Below are 22,021 nucleotides of genomic sequence, written 5' to 3'. Positions count from 1 at the left end.
CAAGTCTCTCATCTTTTTCTTATAGCTTGAGTGTAGGCAGTATGGGGAAGCCAAGATCATTGCGCAACATCAGCTTAACTTTGGATTTTTTTACCAGTAACAGACTGGTAAAATCCTCCGACTTTAATGGCATGCCATTCAGAGGATTTCTGACACGGAGTACAACTAGCAAAGTACTTACCAGCTTTCACCATGTGTTTATTTGGTTAGTACTCAGTATAGTGCTCTTGATTTCTGTACATATATGACAGCATACAACTAAACAAGACAACCACGAAGGGACTCGAACCCTCAATCTTCTGATCCAAAGTCAGACGCCTTGTCCGTTAGGCCACATGGTCTCACCTGAGTCATCCGGCCGGTACAGGGGTGGTCTGCCGCCAAGTGTGAAACAGCCAGGAATAAAATTGTGCCTCCAAGTCTGAGGCTCTGATCCTCAGTTGGAAAAGGGTAGAGGGCCCTCTTCTTGCTTAGAACCAGTTGCTGCCTCAAGTGGAAGAGTTTAGGGATCAGACCATTTTGACCACGACTGGAGGATCTCGTTCTACCAGTCGATCTTCCTTCCAACGCTCACCTCTGGTCACTCCTTATGAGTGGTGACTAAATGAATGAGATTGCGAATGCATAAGGGCTGAAATCATCTTCCACTCTGTGGTGATTAGGCTCACCTTCTTGGATCAGGGTGATAAGCGTAGTCATCTGGAATACGCTGAGAATACAGTCTCTGCCGCTCTTCTTTGAATGAAGCCAGATCAGGCGGTATGGGCATCTGGTCAGAATATCATGTAGATTCCCCCCAGGGGAGATATTTTGGATCAGTTGCACGGTGAGGAGGCCTGAGGGAAGGTCCCGGACTCACAAGAAATAAACCATGCTGGTCTTGCATTGGTATTTCTGTGTGTCCACCCGATAAGAGGTGTAGATTATGTCCTGTGAGAATCGGGGCAAGGGATGTCTGCTCACATTGCTTCCCCTGTGATCCGTTCCAGGACAAGCAGCATCAAATATATTGATATATCTTTAAAAGTCATGTGTTATGGAAGGGCGCCTACACATGTGCTGTTGTTGCTGATATTCGTGGCCAGTATGGGGATTGAACCCATGACCTTGGCGTTATTAGCACCACGCTCTGACCAGCTGAGCTAACCGGCCTGATTTTGAGCTGCCCTATGAGCAAATTTTTGCGAGAATAAGTGCTCTCAGTGTTTTCTCTGTTACCTATTTAAGTCACACAAACATTCTATACAGCTTGCCTTTGGTATTGCGGATTTGGATGTTATCAGCAGGTGAGTTGAAAGACTTTTAGTTCTTCAAAAAATGCTTTCAATTAAATTATTTTATCATTTGTTATATGCTACAATGACTCGACGTGATAGAACTTACTCATTCAAGTCTCTCATCTTTTTCTTATAGCTTGAGTGTAGGCAGTATGGGGAAGCCAAGATCATTGCGCAACATCAGCTTAACTTTGGATTTTTTTACCAGTAACAGACTGGTAAAATCCTCCGACTTTAATGGCATGCCATTCAGAGGATTTCTGACACGGAGTACAACTAGCAAAGTACTTACCAGCTTTCACCATGTGTTTATTTGGTTAGTACTCAGTATAGTGCTCTTGATTTCTGTACATATATGACAGCATACAACTAAACAAGACAACCACGAAGGGACTCGAACCCTCAATCTTCTGATCCAAAGTCAGACGCCTTGTCCGTTAGGCCACATGGTCTCACCTGAGTCATCCGGCCGGTACAGGGGTGGTCTGCCGCCAAGTGTGAAACAGCCAGGAATAAAATTGTGCCTCCAAGTCTGAGGCTCTGATCCTCAGTTGGAAAAGGGTAGAGGGCCCTCTTCTTGCTTAGAACCAGTTGCTGCCTCAAGTGGAAGAGTTTAGGGATCAGACCATTTTGACCACGACTGGAGGATCTCGTTCTACCAGTCGATCTTCCTTCCAACGCTCACCTCTGGTCACTCCTTATGAGTGGTGACTAAATGAATGAGATTGCGAATGCATAAGGGCTGAAATCATCTTCCACTCTGTGGTGATTAGGCTCACCTTCTTGGATCAGGGTGATAAGCGTAGTCATCTGGAATACGCTGAGAATACAGTCTCTGCCGCTCTTCTTTGAATGAAGCCAGATCAGGCGGTATGGGCATCTGGTCAGAATATCATGTAGATTCCCCCCAGGGGAGATATTTTGGATCAGTTGCACGGTGAGGAGGCCTGAGGGAAGGTCCCGGACTCACAAGAAATAAACCATGCTGGTCGTGCATTGGTATTTCTGTGTGTCCACCCGATAAGAGGTGTAGATTATGTCCTGTGAGAATCGGGGCAAGGGATGTCTGCTCACATTGCTTCCCCTGTGATCCGTTCCAGGACAAGCAGCATCAAATATATTGATATATCTTTAAAAGTCATGTGTTATGGAAGGGCGCCTACACATGTGCTGTTGTTGCTGATATTCGTGGCCAGTATGGGGATTGAACCCATGACCTTGGCGTTATTAGCACCACGCTCTGACCAGCTGAGCTAACCGGCCTGATTTTGAGCTGCCCTATGAGCAAATTTTTGCGAGAATAAGTGCTCTCAGTGTTTTCTCTGTTACCTATTTAAGTCACACAAACATTCTATACAGCTTGCCTTTGGTATTGCGGATTTGGATGTTATCAGTAGGTGAGATGAAAGACTTTTAGTTCTTCAAAAATTTGCTTTCAAAGCAATTATTTTATCATTTGTTATATGCTACAATGACTCGACGTGATAGAACTTACTCATTCAAGTCTCTCATCTTTTTTTATAGCTTGAGTGTAGGCAGTATGGGGAAGCCAAGATCATTGCGCAACATCAGCTTAACTTTGGATTTTTTTACCAGTAACAGACTGGTAAAATCCTCTGACTTTAATGGCATGCCATTCAGAGGATTTCTGACACGGAGTACAACTAGCAAAGTACTTACCAGCTTTCACCATGTGTTTATTTGGTTAGTACTCAGTATAGTGCTCTTGATTTCTGTACATATATGACAGCATACAACTAAACAAGACAACCACGAAGGGACTCAAACCCTCAATCTTCTAATCCCAAGTCAGACGCCTTGTCCGTTAGGCCACATGGTCTCACCTGAGTTATCCGGCCGGTACAGGGGTCTGCTGCCAAGTGTGAAACAGCCAGGAATAAAATTGTGCCTCCAAGTCTGAGACTCTGATCCTCAGTTGGAAAAGGGTCGAGGGCCCTCTTCTTGCTTAGAACCAGTTGCTGCCTCAAGTGGAAGAGTTTAGGGATCAGACCATTTTGACCACGACTGGAGGATCTCGTTCTACCAGTCGATCTTCCTTCCAACGCTCACCTCTGGTCACTCCTTATGAGTGGTGACTAAATGAATGAGATTGCGAATGCATAAGGGCTGAAATCATCTTCCACTCTGTGGTGATTAGGCTCACCCTCTTGGATCAGGGTGATAAGCGTAGTCATCTGGAATACGCTGAGAATACAGTCTCTGCCGCTCTTCTTTGAATGAAGCCAGATCAGGCGGTATGGGCATCTGGTCAGAATATCATGTAGATTCCCCCCAGGGGAGATATTTTGGATCAGTTGCACGGTGAGGAGGCCTGAGGGAAGGTCCAGGACTCACAAGAAATAAACCATGCTGGTCTTGCAATGGTATTTCTGTGTGTCCACCCGAGAAGAGGTGTAGATTATGTCCTGTGAGAATCGGGGCAAGGGATGTCTGCTCACATTGCTTCCCCTGTGATCCGTTCCAGGACAAGCAGCATCAAATATATTGATATATCTTTAAAAGTCATGTGTTATGGAAGGGCACCTACACATGTGCTGTTGTTGCTGATATTCATGGCCAGTATGGGGATTGAACCCATGACCTTGGCGTTATTAGCACCACGCTCTGACCAGCTGAGCTAACCGGCCTGATTTTGATGTGCCCTATGAGCAAATTTTTGCGAGAATAAGTGCTCTCAGTGTTTTCTCTGTTACCTATTTAAGTCACACAAACATTCTATACAGCTTGCCTTTGGTATTGCGGATTTGGATGTTATCAGCAGGTGAGTTGAAAGACTTTTAGTTCTTCAAAAAATGCTTTCAATGAAATTATTTTATCATTTGTTATATGCTACAATGACTCGACGTGATAGAACTTAATCATTCAAGTCTCTCATCTTTTTGTTTTTCTTTAGTGTAGGTAGTATGGGGAAGCCAAGATCATTGCGCAACATCAGCTTAACTTTGGATTTTTTTACCAGTAACAGACTGGTAAAATCCTCCGACTTTAATGGCATGCCATTCAGAGGATTTCTGACATGAAGAAACTAGCAAAGTACTTACCAGGGGCCCGTTGCACAAAAGTAGGATAAGGGATTAAGCGGGGATATGTTGCCTATCCTGGATATACTTATCCGTGATCCGGTTGCACAAAAGTAGGATAAGGGAAGTGGGATATGTTCAGACGTAAGTTACCATGGAGATTTATTCTGTGAAGCTAGCCTGCTCCAGACCAGGCTAAGTTCCAGGATCTATTTAATCTCATTCCTTATCTCAGTCAGCGGTCGCCACAAATGAAAACCAATATTTATTCTACTGCCTAGAAGATATTGTTAAAACATTTAACTATACCCACTATCATTATTGAAACATTTGTGATCATTAATTGCAATCTTTTTAGATAACTGATGATTTTAGATGAACTTGCAAACATTAGACAATTTAGTTTCCCACAGACTACACATAAAGTACATCACCATATAAATATAAATACACATTAGAGAGTACCATGATGTTCCTCTATTGAACAAGGATGAATCAAAGCAAGTAAACCATCAGCTCCTTTCAAAACTGAAGTCAAACACTGCTCTACAAGACAAAAAGCACAGAATCAAAGCATGCAGTTTGAGACAAACTGTTTGTAAAAATGGCCTATACAAATAAAATTGACTTGCCTATACAGCACAAAAACCTAACAAAGATTCCTCTGCCATTGCAGGCCCAACTTAAATCAACATGCATATTAATTAAAATAATTGCACACATATTGGTCTCTGACCAGCCGACCACAGTCGTCATCCGGGAGGATGGCAGGATTGTCCCAGTCTATGAGAGCTGGCACTCTGGGGGCCCTCTCCTTTCTCAGGCAGGCCACATTGTGGAGGACAGCACAGGCCACAATGATATCACATGCCCTGTCTGGGCTGACTCTCAGGTGGTTCAGACACTGAAAACGTGCCTTCAGTAGGCCAAATGTCATTTCTATCCGGGCCCTTGTTCTGGCATGGGCATGGTTGTATGCCAGTTGTGCCTCCAGAGGGTCTGCAAATGGAGTGAGCAGAAAAGGCTGGCAGGCATACCCTCTGTCACCCAGCAATACACCCAGGAATTCACCTGTGAATACAAAATGTTGCCATCGCAACCTCATAAGTAGTGACATTCTTAACACAGCCATGATGTTAAAAGTGGTTATCAATAGAGGTTCTGTGGCTCACCTTGTGATAGGCGCCAATAGAGTTCCGAACCACTCGGGAGTCGTGGACCGAGCCGGGCCACTTTGCCACAACATTACTGATCAAATAGTCAGCATTGCAGACCATCTGAAATGATAAGATGTTAAACCAATTAATGCACAGTACAGGCAATGTACAGTGTTCATTAATTAACTTTATCAAAAGTCATGTTCACCTGTACATTGATGCTGTGGAAGTTTTTCCTGTTCACAAAATCCCCCTCATGGCCACCTGAGGGGGATTTTATTTTGATGTGTGTGCAGTCCACTGCACCAATGACATTGGGGAAACCTGTAATACGATGCAATGAGTATCTTACTCTGAATGTTATCATTGTAATTGTAACTGTCATTTTTTTTTTTTTAAATTCTTACCTGCAATCCTATAGAACTCCTCCTTGATGTCACAGAGTCTTCTATGCCCAGGGAAGGAGATGAAGATGCTTGCAAGTCCTTTAATTGCGGGTTTTTTTTCACTACTAAAACAGTACAGGCAATGTGTGGGCAGGCACATTCTTAATAAAAAGTTGCTGCCATGTCCATTTTGGTTGCTTGCTTGCGCTTGACTCAGAGCGCGGATCTCGAAAACACATGAGAAGCTATACAGAATCATACGCGGCGGACAGCACAGCTTTATGCCAATTACGCACACAGGCTCCACACCTCCACACGCATCGCGTCTGCAATCATAACTCATCAGGGGAAATCACATTTTGCCAATATTTTAGAGACCCCCCAACATTTCCCAAATCGTGTTTTCGGGGGGGTCTCGTGTCAGTTTCAGGGGGTCTCGGATACCCCGAGTCCCCCGTAGTTCGAACACTGCCTAATTGTGATAATTTCAGTGGAGTGGTGAGTGTGTATTTGTGCACTACTTACGCATTCAGGCGGTCAGCATTGGTTTGCCACGCTTGCTCCCTTTGTTTTTTAACTGTGGCAGTATTTCCTTTTTGTTTTATTTTCTCCTTCACCTCTTCATATGCTTCCATTAATAGTTCTTGCTCCGCTGGGGAGAAATACGCCGCCCTTGTTGCCATGGTGAATCAGTGAATCTATGATCGATCGTGGGGTCTATTTAAGCAATCCGTGTGCAGCTCTTATGCAGGATCGGTTTCACCTGGCTTTATGAATCCGTGTCTGCTCATCCTGGATTGGCCTTTGTGCAACACACTAAGCCTGGGCGCCCATGTTTTGGATTCCTTGAACCTGGCTAAGTAATTCATCCTGGATGTCTAAATCCTACTTTTGTGCAACGGGCCCCTGATCCGTAGTCAGACGCGTTATCCATTGCGCCAATAGCCCTTAGCAAATAAGATAGCGAGTGGTACAGTCTTTCGTAAAACAGCATATTCCAAAAGCTTTGAAAGGATTGACGGAGTTGGCCAAAAGAGCTTCTGTGCACAAAAGCTTGGCACATCCTTTGAGCCAGAATTGAACCAGCGACCTAAGGATAACTGTTGTTGGGCACCTACAGTCCTCCGCTCTACCAACTGAGCTATCGAAGGGCGCAAAGCCCACATCCTTTTCATGAATCCTGTATGAATGCATGTAACCAGGCTTAAGATGCGTATCATGGGACACCTGCAGTTCTCTGCTGTACCAAATGAGTTATGGAAGGGAGCCAGGGGCTTGGGCCTGTTTATCAGTTAAATAAACACAAAAAGTGATGAGAAACCATCAGTTTCAGATGCGTTTCAGATCAAATCAGCCCAAGTTTCTATCATGCATTTAGTCCTTACAAAAACATATCTGGCATCTATCTGGGAAAGTCTCCACATCGTCCAACACAGATGTTGATCCTCAATATACCCTCACATTGTCCAGCGCAAAAGTCCAGTCTTTTTGTTTGGTTCTTTTTTTGTCAGGTCTATCCATCCATTCATTTGGCACACGATTTTCATCTTCTGTTGTTAGGATGTTTATACTTTGGGTGTGGCGGTGTGTGAAAACCCTCCCTTTAGAAGAGCTAAAAAACACAGAACATATGCGGCCTTGGCGACTCATTAAAAAGGCACTATTTCTCATTGGGGCCTGTTTGATACTTTGACTCCTTTTATGCTCTTTAAATGGGCAGACCTTCTGCATTTGTGCTGTTTGATTCTTTCAGACCTTTGATACGGGACAGAGGCCTGTAGAAAAAACTTTTTTTTTTTTAAAGTTTAAGAAATGTAAGTGGGATCTTGTTTCACCGATGCAAACAATTTCAGTCGGGGGTTTGCCGTGACCCGGATTCGAACCGGGGTTGCTGCGACCACAACACAGAGTACTAACCACTATACGATCACAGCCGGTTGTGGGTTTTTGTCGTGTGTGGCTTTGATGTGATCCGAAACACCTTCGTATCCCAAGGTTAGCATATGTAGCTCTGCGGCATGTGGCTGGCAGGCATGTTGTTTTTTTTGTGTTTGGAGCAAAATCATTGAGAGCAGAGATAAAGAGGAAGACGAGCTTTCCTTACAGTGTGGGAGGAGAAGACATCTACCTGGCCATTAAGGAAATGCTATCAAAGCTAGGAATAGAGCCAAAACAAGTCATATCAATAACCACTGATGGAGCGAAAAGGGAGCTGTGCCAAGGTTTAAAGAAGACAACGCTGACCTGATCTCTTACCACTGCAATATTCATCAGGCTGTCCTTTGCTCCGACCTGTCAGATGAGTATGCTGAGGTGATGAAGACAATGATGAAAATCAAAAACTTTCTCAGGGCATCTTCTTCTTGTATGCATTGCATGCTCAGGGAATTTCTCAGAGAGGTTGATGCAAACTCTGATGATCTTTTGCTCCACAACAATGTGAGATGGCTCAGCAAAGGCAGGGTGCTAGAGCGATTTTTGGTCAATTAAACGTGAAGTAACAGCTTTCTTGGAACAACTGGAAAGTCAGAAAGCAGCCAACTTTTTCTGTCTTTCTAAATGACGAGAAAAACATGGATATCATGGCTTCTTTGGCTGATATCATGTGACACCTGAATGGGCTTAATTTGCAGCTGCAGGGAAAGAACAATTCCTTTTGTGATCTGATGACAGCAGTCCACTCATTTCAACGAAAACTTCAGACTTGCGTGGATTTCCTACTGAAACATGGCGTACGCTCAAACCCAAATGACCTCCAACGTCGGATGTACGAATCTGTGCGCACGCATTAATCCAAGCACATTTCGTTTGTACATCCCGATCAACGTGGAATTGAGCGCACATGTCGGAGCACCCGACTCCTCCCTGTCCACGCCCCTACTTAAATACACAAATCATATTTAAACCTGCGATTCCCCTCTGTGTACGGTCAGAAAATAAAGAAAAAAGACTGAATAAGACGGGAAAAAAGAAGAACTTCACGGAAAGCGACATGTCGGTGCTAAGTGGAGGCCCGCAAAAATGTGTTCTTTGGCACGCTGTCCTCCGGCATAAGCAGCAAACTAAGAGGAGTGGGTGTGAGAGCCTGAGGCTGTTAATGCTGTGGGATCTGAGCCTCACAAGCAGAGGTGAAGAAGAAGTGGTCCAACATTAAGGTGGATGTGAAGCGTAGACTGGCTGCCCACCGCTGCAGTGTGGCCAAAACAGGCGGGTGGGGGGGTGACCGACTCTGTTTGAACAGAGAGTCGGCGCAACTATGGGTGACACTGCTCTCTCTGGGGTGGTGGGAGCTCATGTGGGGGACTCTGATTACACCCAAGCTAAATACCCATGTTTTTGTGTAACTCACAACAACGTGTTCATACAGTAACGTGCAGAAGTGCGCCGGGGAAAAGGTGAGGCTGATTGAGACATTTCACACTTTACGCATGGGGTTATTAATATATGCCCACAGAGACGATCAGAGGCTTGTTAGAAAGATCTTAAACTGAAGTTTAACCAGCAAAAAATAGCGAGAAACTAACTTTAACCACCGACTAATATATATAATATAATAATGATGCTGTGAAGACGGGATAGAAATTGGGGGCGCACATGCTCAATGCGCATCACGGGGAATAATATTAGGACAAATACAAGAATAAAGTTACTCACCAAGAAGCCAGCCATCACGCACAGTGCCAGCCTGTAAGTCTGTTCCCAACGATGCTGTTACTCAGAATGTATGAATCGTGCGTTGGAATGAAAATGTTTCCTGTTAACATACAAATTCATCATGTGATGGCGCTTTTATAGCAATGTGTGCGCAGTCGATAGCTCCGATTACAAAATAGGCTCTCGCTTCAAATTGAGCTTTAATGTTGGCCTGTTGGGAATTTGATAAACGTGGCTGAGATGCGGATAATTCTGTCCCACACGGCTGGCATGGCTCAGCTCAGGGTAGACTGGCACAGTCCCAATTGGTTGGCCAGCTCCCTCTGGAATGCTCCGGTTGGAACCCCAGTGTGCACATCACCTGTGGGCACAGGCAGCGCATGCCTCCTCGCTGTGTTGCGCTCCAACGCCGGCCGCAGCTCTGCGCACAGTTCCAGGAGGATTTCCCTCAAAACGGCTAATGAGTCGCCATCATATGCCAGCTAATCCTCTCTGTTGTAGTGAACACACGCTCTCTTCGAATTGCACCCTTTGCAAAGTCTTCTAATACTGCTAAAGCAGCCATTGTTTTTAATGGTATGCATTGCACCACTTTGCGCTGCTTTTATATCCACTCGTGTAATTGCAGACACATGGGTGTATTAATTGTTTATCAGACTTAAAGACATGGTTGGTAATCCTGTTCAGAAACACATTTTGTAATACTGGGTGAAATGGTCCGTCTATCCTGAGAGAAATCTATACAAGATGTATTTAGAAAAAGGGACGAAAATAATCAGACCTCTGTGGCAGCTGCAGGACTGAGAAAAAGCTGACCAATCCGAGATCAGCGGGGTGCTGATCTCGGATTGGAGCGCTACAAAAAACCAATCAGATGCCTCTGCTTTCTGCCTACGCCCCCCTCTGTCGGCTCCCTGCTCCGTGTGCGCACGCGGTTCTACCAGCTTTGGATGAAGCACTGACGGAATGGGGAGGGGGGGTGGAGCTTAGAGGAGGGGCCACTTTCGAATCTTGCTAGCTCTCTTGCTAGCTCTCTTGCAAGCTCTCTAGGATTACCTACCATATCTTTAATTGTTCATCTATCTCAAATGTGCACATCACTCTCTGAGGACTAATTGTTTTCACATTTATTTATTATAACAGTTTCCCAACATCACCTTAGGTGTCGCCAAAGAATCAACAGCTGCAGAAACGTGCGTACGCCAGCCCTGAAGCTGCCGTGAGGCACCGCACATTTCCACGGTCTTTTCGTTCTTGATACATCTGATCGTTGACGTGAAAAGGGGCGTACGCCACTATTTTGTGAGTACGCACCCTTTGTACATGAGGCCCCAGGTGTTCAAAGAAGATCTGCAAGGAGACGACACACACTTCCCAAAAGTGAAAGGACAGGTGCAGGGCCATAGAGATGTCTCCTCTTTTGTTGACTTTGTTGACAAGTTGATTGAAAACTTCAGCAAACGCTTTGATAGCTTCAGCGTTGGAGAGGAGCTCACCCTCTTCATACAGAATACATTTCTGATGTCAGAGCATTCTCAAATGATGTCGCACATCACTTCAAGTGGGCAAACTCTGGGCCTCTCCAGATGCAAATGATTGACCTCCAGACAGATGTGGCCCTGAAAGAACAGTTTGAAAGAACTGAATCTACCACCTGCTGGCTCCGGATGGTTTCTGAGACAGCTTTCCCAGATCTGAAAAAAGTGGCCCTGTTTATCTTGACCATGTTCGGCTCCACATACAGCTGTGAGGCAGCGTTCTCTACAATGAACATAATAAAAACAAAATATCGTTCCACGCTCACCAATGAGAATCCGCACATGTGCATGAGAATGGCCCTGACCTCCTTCAAGCCCAGATTTAAAATGTTGGCAGGGCAAGCCAAAGCTTAATTCTCACACTGAGCAGGGGAAATGAAGTATAGGGGGGAAGACAGATGTAAGAGAAATCTGTAAGAGAAATAGTTCAGGTGTTTTGAGAATGTTTTGTTCAAGAGAAATATTGAGATTGTTCAATCAAAAGGAAACTGAAGCTGCTATTTTTTCTTAAGCACTTTCTTTGTTTTTGAAAACATAATTTAGTTATTTTTTATTTAAACTGCAGCCTCAAAAGGTTATCATGTGTTTCAGTGCTAATAAACCTCTTTGAAATGATTCTAACCTGTATTATTATTTTTTTAAACACAATTTATTCCGATATCGTCATACTGCAAATAGACTGCTTGAGGAAATTTATTTGAACTGGACCTCCTCACAGTTTTCTTGAATAGCCCTGCACTAGACCATCAGGGACAGTGCACACGGTACAGGTTGCAACACTGTGGTAAACTCTTCCAAACTGGCATATTAAATGGCGTAGTGCATTGTACTGAAGTTGTGAACATTTTAGCCTTAGATGAAAGCAATTATGCGCATCAGGAGAATGAATCCAAGCAAGCACAAGTTTCACGCTTTAGACTTCTCTCTTATTTCAGGGAGAAATAGAAAGATTCCTGAGTAAGAGTGAGTGTGTCATAGCCCTGCAAGAAAAAACAGCTGATAGATGACTAAATAAGGGTCTGTCAGGGCATTGGTGGTATAGTGGGGAGAATAGCTGCTTGCCAAGCACTTGACCTGGGTTCGATTCCCGGCCAATGCATTCTCTGCTCCGTGTATAGTCAGCTTTCAAATGTACCTTGCTACCTCTACCTCTGCTCAGAATATGGGTGGCTTGTAGGGAAAACACAGTCTCAAGCTAATGCACTCTAGCAACTCTTCAACCAAGGAAGCATGTTTTGCTATAACTCTTCAGTTAAAGTGATGGTCTGTTTTCTCATGTGCATTCTAAGTTCCTCCTCTACAAAGCAAGTGGGGAAGATTAGATTCCACAGTGTCGTACGACACAAAAAACGGGCCTCCCTCAAACTCAATCCAAGACGGACGGACGGATGGACAGCCAGCACCTGCCAGATCACCAAATGCTCCAAGTCCGCGGACAAAAACATTTCGTCCGACAATAGACCATGAAATTTCTCTTTTTCCGTATCATTCGTGGATGCCCATGTCATTTAATGACAAATGGCATTTGTCTTTGCTGCTCAAAATGTTATTAAGCACCGTGTTACACCTCAAAGTATCAGAAAAACTTGATCATTCTTTTAGTTTTTAAAAGCCACAATGGTCCTAGAGCTGCTGGAAAGAGTTAAGCGAGCCCTTCTCTAAAGAGAAGTAGTAAATCTGCTGGCTGTAAAGTGTTATTTCAAATCAAGTGGTGCGCATAGGATGATTCGTTACAAACCAACGTCCTATTGAATTTGTGACAGGGCAAGATTAAATTGACATGCTGGTCATGTCATTGGAAAACAACATTAGAAATGTCTGGTTTACGCTACTCACAGTGCCAAAACCTGGTTCCCTCATTCCCTGACCGGGAATCGAACCCGGGCCGCGGCGGTGAGAGCGCCGAATCCTAGCCACTAGACCATCAGGGACCCAAAAGCAGTGCACACGGTACAGGTTGCAAGACTGTGGTAAACTCATTCCTAACTGGCATATTAATTGGCACAGTGCATTGTACTGAAGTTGTGAAGATTTTAGCCTTAGATGAAAGCAATTATGCGCATCTGGAGAATGAATCCAAGCAAGCACAAGTTTCACGCTTTAGACTTCTCTCTTATTTCAGGGAGAAATAGAAAGATTCCTGAGTAAGAGTGAGTGTGTCATAGCCCTGCAAGAAAAACAGTTGATAGATGACTAAATCAGGGTCTGTCAGGGCATTGGTGGTATAGTGGAGAGAATAGCTACTTGCCAAGCAGTTGACCCGGGTTCGATTCCCGGCCAATGCATTCTCTGCTCCTTGTATAATCAGCTTTCAAATGTACCTTGCTATCTCTACCTCTGTTCTGACAATGGGTGGCTTGTAGGGAAAACACAGTCTCAAGCTAATGCACTCTAGCAACTCTTCAACCAAGGAAGCATTTTTTGCTATGACTTCAGTTAAAGTGATGGTCTGTTTTCTCATGTGCATTCTAAGTTCCTCCTCTACAAAGCAAGTGGGAAAGATTAGATTCCACAGTGCCGTACGACACAAAAAACGGGCCTCCCTCAAACTCGATCCAAGACGGATGGACGGCCAGCACCTGCCAGATCACCAAATGCTCCAAGTCCGCGGACAAAAACATTTTGTCCGACAATAGACCATGAAATTTCTCTTTTTCCGTATCATTCGTGGATGCCCATGTCATTTATTGACAAATAGCATTTGTCTTTGCTGCTCAAAATGTTATTAAGCACCGTGTTACACATCAAAGTATCAGAAAAACTTGATCATTCTTTTAATTTTTAAAAGCCACAATGGTCCTAGAGCTGCTGGAAAGAGTTAAGCGAGCCCTTCTCTAAAGAGAAGTAGTAAATCTGCTGGCTGTAAAGGGAGAAATAGAAAGATTCCTGAGTAAGAGTGAGTGTGTCATAGCCCTGCAAGAAAAACAGTTGATAGATGACTAAAGCTAGGTCTGTCAGGGCATTGGTGGTATAGTGGAGAGAATAGCTGCTTGCCAAACAGTTGACCCGGGTTCGATTCCCGGCCAATGCATTCTCTGCTCCTTGTATAACCAGCCATGTATAGGTGTAGAACTGTGACAGCCAATGAAATTCATGCATTTTTTTCAGTCCTGCATATAATTAATGTCATTATGTAGTTCATAACACTGCAGGTTCGAATCCCGTCAGGAGCACTCTAAAATAGAGAAAATAATAGAGGAAGGTGTTGGAAAATCACAGTTTTATTGCAACTGCAACTTACATGATTGTACCCACTGTCATATTCATGTTATGAGGGTCAAGAACCCTTTTGGGCTTCATTTATTGAGACAGTGCTTGATTTATTTTTTCATTTGTTCATTCCTATCTATACTTGTTTTTTTCCCTTTTACAAAACCACTTGGCTCGTAGGAGTATCAACATGAAGGAGACCACACACAGTTGTTCAAATGAACCAGTACATGTTTATTTAAAGAATAAAATACAAATCAGTAATGTGACAGTGTACTGTGTATCACTACTGCAAAGATGTGGTGCAAGCAGCAACGCAGGGAGCACAGAGCTGGCCAGGTCACACCTCCTCCTGTAGGTTTAAAAATGAACACACAACAAACACAGGGAGAACAAAGCTGGCCAGGTTATACCTCAACCTGTCAGTTTAGAAATAGACAGTGTTATATTTTTCCATTCTACCTTTATCTTAAAGCTTTCTATGCTTTTGCTGAAAATCCTGTGTATTGTTTTATGAATGAGAGTCTGGGAGTGTGACATCCATTTCTCGCATCTAATATGCTAATTTACCTAATAATATATCAGTGTCTTACAGTAAATATAGCATGCAGAGCTCTGTGTTTGATCATCTTGCCTTCACCAACAAAAAGGCTGTCAATTTGGAGGATCAGAACTGTACTACTCTTCCACAAAACAGGTGTTTATACTAACACAGTTTTCATATCTAATCAAATGTCATTGTGCGTGCGCTCGTCCAGGCCCTCTATCTTGTCCTTGACTCTCCATAGCTCCCCCTCGCCTCGGCTTTGGTTCTCATATCAGCCACCTACAGAAAACATAAACTCACATATACCCACACACATAAAAAAGAAAAAGAGACAAAGAGCATATACAACACGCATCCTTCCAGTGATCTGAGACAGCGACACACTTTAACACACTTTAACACTGACATTCAAGTTTGGACAATCAGGGTCATATTAACAACTCCTTCCCACCTTCCACCTGTAGATATACAGTATGTATCTATTATTCTTATGATCCCAAGACTGTGTTTCCTTTACCTAAAGGAAATAGTTACATCATTTGAATCAACACAGGGAACACAGAGCTAGCCAGGTCACACATCCACCTGTAGGTTTAGAAATGGACGGATAACCAACAACACAGGGAACACAGAGCTGGACAGGTCACACTCCTACCTGTAGGTTTAGAAATGGACAGACAATAAACAACTCAGGGAGCACAGAGCTGGACAGGTCACACTCCTACTTGTAGGTTTAGAAATGGACAGACAATAAACAACACAGGGAGCACAGAGCTGGGTGTAGGTTTAGAAAGAGAGAGACAACACACAAAGATAAAGTGCTACAACACTGTTTGTACCAGAGCCCCGTCAGCCAGAACACTTTGCAAACATTGTGCTTGCGGTCTTCTGTTACCGCCTCCTACGACGTGGACGTGGGGTTGGATTTTAGGAGGCAAACATTTTGGAACTATGTACAACTATTTACAAAAAAATATCAAATATTTTATATAATATATATATATGTATATATATATATATATATATCCATCCATCCATCATCTTCCGCTGGTCCGGGGATCGGGTCGCGGGGGCAGCAGCTTGAGCAAAGAGACCCAGACGTCCCTGTCCCCGGCCACTTCCTCCAGCTCTTCTGGGGGGACCCCGAGGCGTTCCCAGGCCAGCCGAGAGACATAGTCTCTCCAACGTGTCCTGGGTCTTCCCCGGGGCCTCCTCCCAGTGGGACGGGCCCGGAACACCTCACCGGGGAGGCGACCAGGAGGCATTCTCACTAGATGCCCGAGCCACCTCATCTGACTCCTCTCGATGCGGAGGAGCAGCGGTTCTACTCCGAGCCTCTCCCGGATGACCGAGCTTCTCACCCTATCTCTAAGGGAGAGCCCAGACACCCTGCGGAGGAAACTCATTTCGGCCGCTTGTATTCGCGATCTCGTTCTTTCGGTCACTACCCACAGCTCGTGACCATAGGTGAGGGTAGGAACATAGATTGACCGGTAAATCGAGAGCTTCGCCTTCTGGCTCAGCTCCTTCTTCACCACGACGGGCCGGTGCAGAGCCCGCATCACTGCAGACGCCGCACCAATCCGTCTGTCAATCTCCTGCTCCATTCGTCCCTCACTCGTGAACAAGACCCCGAGATACTTGAACTCCTCCACTTGATGAAGGATCTCATTCCCGACCCGGAGAGGGCATTCCACCCTTTTCCTGTCGAAGACCATGGTCTCGGATTTGGAGGTGCTGATTCTCATCCCAGCCGCTTCACATTCGGCTGCGAACCGCTCCAGTGAGAGCTGAAGGTCACGGCCTGAGGACGCCAACAGAACCACATCGTCCGCAAAGAGCAGAGACCCGATTCTGAGATCGCCAAACCGGACCCCCTCAACGCCCTGGCTGCGCCTAGAAATTCTGTCCATAAAAATTAGGAACAGAATCGGTGACAAAGGGCAGCCCTGACGGAGTCCAACCCTCACAGGAAACATGTCCGACTTACTGCCGGCAATGCGGACCAAACTCTGACACCGGTCATACAGGGACCGAACAGCCTGTATCAAAGAGTCCGGCACTCCATACTCCCGGAGCACCCCCCACAAGAGCCCCCGAGGGACACGGTCGAACGCCTTCTCCAAGTCCACAAAACACATGTAGACCGGTTGGGCGAACTCCCATGCACCCTCCAGGACCCTGCGGAGGGTATAGAGCTGGTCCACTGTTCCACGGCCGGGACGAAAACCACACTGCACCTCCTGAATCCGAGATTCGACTATCCGTCGGATCCTCCTCTCCAGTACCCCCGAATAGACCTTACCAGGGAGGCTGAGGAGTGTGATCCCCCTATAGTTGGAACACACCCTCCGGTCCCCCTTTTTAAAGAGGGGGACCACCACCCCAATCTGCCAGTCCAGAGGCACTGCCCCCGATGTCCACGCGATTCTGCAGAGGCGTGTCAACCAAGACAGCCCCACAACATCCAGAGCCTTGAGGAACTCAGGACGGACCTCATCCACCCCTGGGGCCCTGCCACCGAGGAGTTTTTTGACCACCTCGGCGACCTCTGCCCCAGAGATGGGAGGTCCCACGTCCGAGCCCCCCAACTCTGCTTCCTCATCGGAAGGCGTGTCGGTAGGATTGAGAAGGCCCTCAAAGTATTCCCCCCACCGACTCACGACGTCCCTTGTAGAAGTCAGCAGAGCCCCGCCCTCACCATACACGGTGTTGACGGTGCACCGCTTCCCCCCCCTGAGCCGCCGGATGGCGGACCAGAATCTCCTCGAGGCCGTCCGGAAGTCGTTCTCCATGGCCTCCCCGAACTCTTCCCAAGCCCGAGTTTTTGCCTCAGCAACCGCCGAGGCTGCGTTCCGCTTGGCCTGTCGGTACCCATCAGCTGCTTCCAGAGTCCCACTGGCCAAAAAGGCCCGATAGGACTCCTTCTTCAGCTTGACGGCCTCCCTCACCACTGGTGTCCACCAGCGGGTTCGGGGATTGCCGCCACGACAGGCACCAACCACCTTACGGCCACAGCTCCGGTCGGCCGCCTCAACAATGGAGGCACGGAACATGTCCCATTCGGGCTCAATGTCCCCCACCTCCCTCGGGACATGGTTGAAGCTCTGCCGGAGGTGGGAGTTGAAACTCCTCCTTACAGGGGATTCCGCCAGCCGTTCCCAACAGACCCTCACAATACGTTTGGGCCTGCCAGGTCTGACCGGCTTCCTCCCCCACCAGCGGAGCCAACTCACCACCAGGTGGTGATCAGTTGACAGCTCCGCCCCTCTCTTCACCCGAGTGTCCAGGACATACGGCCGCAAGTCTGACGATACAACCACAAAGTCGATCATCGAGCTGAGGCCTAGGGTGTCCTGGTGCCAGGTGCACATATGGACACCCTTATGCCTGAACATGGTGTTCGTTATAGACAGTCCGTGACGAGCACAGAAGTCCAACAACAAAACACCACTCTGATTCAGATCGGGGGGGCCGTTCCTCCCAATCACGCCCCTCCAGGTCTCACTGTCATTGCCCACGTGAGCATTGAAGTCTCCCAGCAGGACGAGGGAGTCTCCCGGAGGAGCACTCTCCAGTGCCTCCTCCAGGGACTCCAAAAAGGGTGGGTACTCTGAACTGCCGTTCGGTGCATAAGCACAAACAACAGTCAGGACCCGTCCCCCCACCCTAAGGCGGAGGGAGGCTACCCTCTCGTCTACCGGGGTGAACCCCAATGTACAGGCGCACAGCCGGGGGGCAATAAGTATGCCCACACCTGCTCTACGCCTCTCACCACGGGCAACTCCAGAGTGGAAGAGAGTCCAACCCCTCTCGAGGAGGCTGGTTCCGGAGCCCAAGCCATGTGTCGAGGTGAGTCCAACTATATCTAGCCGGAACCGCTCAGCCTCGCGCACCAGCTCAGGCTCCTTCCCCAGCAGAGAGGTGACGTTCCACGTCCCAAGAGCCAGCTTCAGTAGCCGAGGATCAGACCGCCAAGGTCCCCGCCTTCGGCTGCCGCCCAGCTCACACTGCACCCGACCCCCATGGCCCCTCCCACGGGTGGTGAGCCCGTGGGAAGGGGGACCCGTGCCGTTTCTTCGGGCTGTGCCCGACCGAGCCCCACGGGCACAGACCCGGCCACCAGGCGCTCGCCAGCGTGCCCCACCCCTGGGCCTGGCTCCAGGGGGGGGCCCCGGTAACCCACGCCCGGGCAAAGGAACACGGTATCCAAAAACATCATTCATCATAGGGGTTTTGTGAGTTGTTCTTTGTCTGGTCCCTCATCTAGGATCTGTTTGCCATGGGTGACCCTACCAGGGGCTTAAAGCCCCAGACAACATAGCTCCCAGACTCATTGGGGCACGCAAACCCCCCCACCACGATAAGGTGACAGCTCACGGGGAGGTATATATATATATATATATATATATATATATATATATATATACATATATAAATATATATATATATAAATGTATATATATATATATATATATATATATATATATATATATATATACATATATAAATATATATATATATAAATGTATATATATATATATATATATATATATATATATATATATATATATACACATATACACCCACATCCACATAAACCCTTATGTCTAAATATGCCTACACATTTACATAGCCCCTACTCATATACACTCATTTATATACTCTTATATATACTAAATTCTATTGCTGTCATGGGTGCTGTCATGGATGCTTTCTGGAAAGAAGATGAGTTGAGTAGGCTAATCAGTTGTCAAGTGACACCTGAGTGCACAATTGATCAATTCCAGCTGAGAGGCTCTGTGGTATGTGACGTCTCACCTCTGTGTTGCTAGTTTAATCTTTTTTGGATTCTTCTTGCATATTCATTTGCGATGCTTCTATTTGTCCATGCTCTCCCAGAGGAGTGTGTTACAATCCCACTTCTGACTCTGTTTGTAGCGACTCCACAATCTCTTTCCGCAAGCAACAAAATTTGGGAAAACTTACCTCGTTGTTTGGTTTCCGGAACGATAGTTAGTAGACATGGTGCCAGTTTCCGTAGTGTAGTGGTTATCACGTTCGCTTCACACGCGAAAGGTCCTCAGTTCGAAACTGGGCGGAAACATTATTTGCTCCTCCTTTATTTATTTCAACCTTGTTTGAAGATGTATGACTGCACGTTACTGATAGCAACATCAACATATTCATAATCATGGATAGGAGGGGAGCCTCATCTGCTATCCTTGACGTGTAAAATCAATTTTTGAAGGTTTTTAAAAGATTCTCTGATTCTAAAGTGTGAAACGGACTTTGGCGAACCCCAAGCTGCTGAGCAAAAATGGCAACCTTGCCGTCAAGGAATCAAACCCTGTTCCTCTATTTGACAGGTGGATTCTAACCTTTGACCAGTGAAGATACAGAATGTGTTGTTTGACTGTCGTGCCAATGCTGAGAATACAAACTGTAAGAGTATCAATGAAAAATCTACACAAAAAAAAACAGGTTGCTGAAACCCTTTCATTGTCAAGCATTTGCATGACTGAAAGCGTAAATTGACTGTGGAAGGGGTTCCATGGTGTAAAGGTCAGCACTCTGGACTCTGAATCCAGTGATCTGAGTTCAAATCTCAGTGGAACCTTCAGGTGTGTGCTGTCAGGGGTGCTGTCATGGATGCAAGCAGACTGCAAGAAAGCTGGAGAGACAGTGGCGTTCCTCTAATTTAGAAGAGTCTCAGTTAGTCTGGAAAGATAGTTTAATAATGTATAAGAAAGCCCTTCGTAAAGCTAGAACTGCTTATTATTCATCATTGATAGAAGAGAATAAGAACAATCCCAGATTTCTTTTCAGCACTGTAGCCAGTCTGACTAAGAGTCCGAGCTCTGCTGAGCCAGGTATTCCTTTAACTCTCAGCAGTGATGATTTCATGAGCTTCTTTATTAATAAAATTGTTTCTATCAGAGAGAAGATTGATGGAGTCCTTCCCACTATTATCAGTGATGTATCATCAAGTACAGCAGCTTTAGAAGTATCTTTAGAACCTGATTTGTATTTAGACGGCTTCTGCCCAGTTGATCTCTCTGAACTAACAACAGCAATAGTCTCTTCTAAACCATCAACTTGTGTTTTAGACCCAATCCCAACCAGACTGTTCAAGGAGTTTTTCCCATTAATTGACACTTCCATATTGGATTTGATCAATATGTCTTTGTTGACAGGATATGTACCTCAGACTTTTAAGGTTGCTGTAATTAAACCTTTACTTAAAAAACCTACTCTTGATTCAGAGGTGTTGGCTCATTATAGACCTATATCCAATCTCCCTTTTATGTCTAAAGTTCTTGAAAAAATAGTTGCAGCTCAGCTTTGTGATCATTTACACAGAAATAATCTGTTTGAAGAGTTTCAGTCAGGATTCAGAGTGCATCATAGCACAGAAACTGCACTGCTGAAAGTTACCAAAGTTACCAATCTCCTCTTAGCCTCTGATAGCGGACTTGTGTCTGTGCTTGTCCTGTTGGATCTCAGTGCTGCATTTGATACGGTCGATCACAGTATCTTATTACACAGACTTGAACATGTTATTGGGATTAAAGGAACTGCATTAGGCTGGTTTAAGTCATATTTATCTGATAAATTTCAGTTTGTTCTTGTAAATGAAGAATCTTCCTCACACACCAGAGTAAGTCATGGAGTTCCCCAGGGTTCTGTGCTTGGACCGATTCTTTTCACTTTATACATGCTTCCATTAGGTAACATTATTAGACAGCATGGCATAAATTTCCATTGCTATGCTGATGATACTCAGCTGTACTTATCTATAAAACCAGATTAACCCAATAGGTTGGTCAGACTACAAGCATGTCTTAAAGACATAAAGACCTGGATGACTCAGAACTGTCTGCTTCTAAATTCAGACAAAACTGAAGTCGTTATGTTTGGACCTGAGCGTTTCAGGGAGAAATTGTCTAGCTATATAGTTACTCCAGATGGTATTTCCTTGGCTTCTAGTTCTACAGTGAGGAACCTTGGAGTTATTTTTGACCAGAATTTATCATTTGACTCGCATATAAAACAGGTTTCTAGGACTGCCTTCTTTCACCTTCGTAATATTGTTAAAATCAGGAACATCTTGTCTCAGAGTGATGCAGAAAAATTAGTCCATGCATTTGTTACTTCAGGATTGGATTACTGTAATTCTTTATTATTGGGCTATCCAATATATTCTCTGA

The 22,021-nt window shown here is 45.4% G+C and overlaps 7 non-coding genes across 7 annotated transcripts; 2 read left to right on the top strand and 5 right to left on the bottom strand.

Annotated features, from left to right (window-relative positions):
* Window positions 1–1,078: 1,078 nt before the first annotated feature.
* Window positions 1,079–1,152, bottom strand: trnai-aau (transfer RNA isoleucine (anticodon AAU)). The gene has a single exon. It is a non-coding gene; the product is annotated as a tRNA-Ile (tRNA).
* Window positions 1,153–2,466: 1,314 nt separating this feature from the next.
* On the bottom strand, window positions 2,467–2,540 carry trnai-aau (transfer RNA isoleucine (anticodon AAU)). The gene has a single exon. It is a non-coding gene; the product is annotated as a tRNA-Ile (tRNA).
* A 1,311-nt stretch (window positions 2,541–3,851) lies between these two features.
* On the bottom strand, window positions 3,852–3,925 carry trnai-aau (transfer RNA isoleucine (anticodon AAU)). The gene has a single exon. It is a non-coding gene; the product is annotated as a tRNA-Ile (tRNA).
* A 3,798-nt stretch (window positions 3,926–7,723) lies between these two features.
* Window positions 7,724–7,795, bottom strand: trnah-gug (transfer RNA histidin (anticodon GUG)). Its single transcript has one exon. It is a non-coding gene; the product is annotated as a tRNA-His (tRNA).
* A 5,117-nt stretch (window positions 7,796–12,912) lies between these two features.
* On the bottom strand, window positions 12,913–12,984 carry trnae-cuc (transfer RNA glutamic acid (anticodon CUC)). Its single transcript has one exon. It is a non-coding gene; the product is annotated as a tRNA-Glu (tRNA).
* A 6,860-nt stretch (window positions 12,985–19,844) lies between these two features.
* trnav-cac (transfer RNA valine (anticodon CAC)) lies at window positions 19,845–19,917 on the top strand. Its single transcript has one exon. It is a non-coding gene; the product is annotated as a tRNA-Val (tRNA).
* A 441-nt stretch (window positions 19,918–20,358) lies between these two features.
* trnaq-cug (transfer RNA glutamine (anticodon CUG)) lies at window positions 20,359–20,430 on the top strand. Its single transcript has one exon. It is a non-coding gene; the product is annotated as a tRNA-Gln (tRNA).
* Window positions 20,431–22,021: the final 1,591 nt, after the last annotated feature.

The sequence above is a fragment of the Odontesthes bonariensis genome, chromosome 8 (assembly GCF_027942865.1).
Source record: "Odontesthes bonariensis isolate fOdoBon6 chromosome 8, fOdoBon6.hap1, whole genome shotgun sequence".
Lineage (NCBI taxonomy): Eukaryota > Metazoa > Chordata > Actinopteri > Atheriniformes > Atherinopsidae > Odontesthes > Odontesthes bonariensis.
Note: the sequence above shows the minus strand (reverse complement) of the source record. Positions and strands in the feature narration are given on the sequence as shown.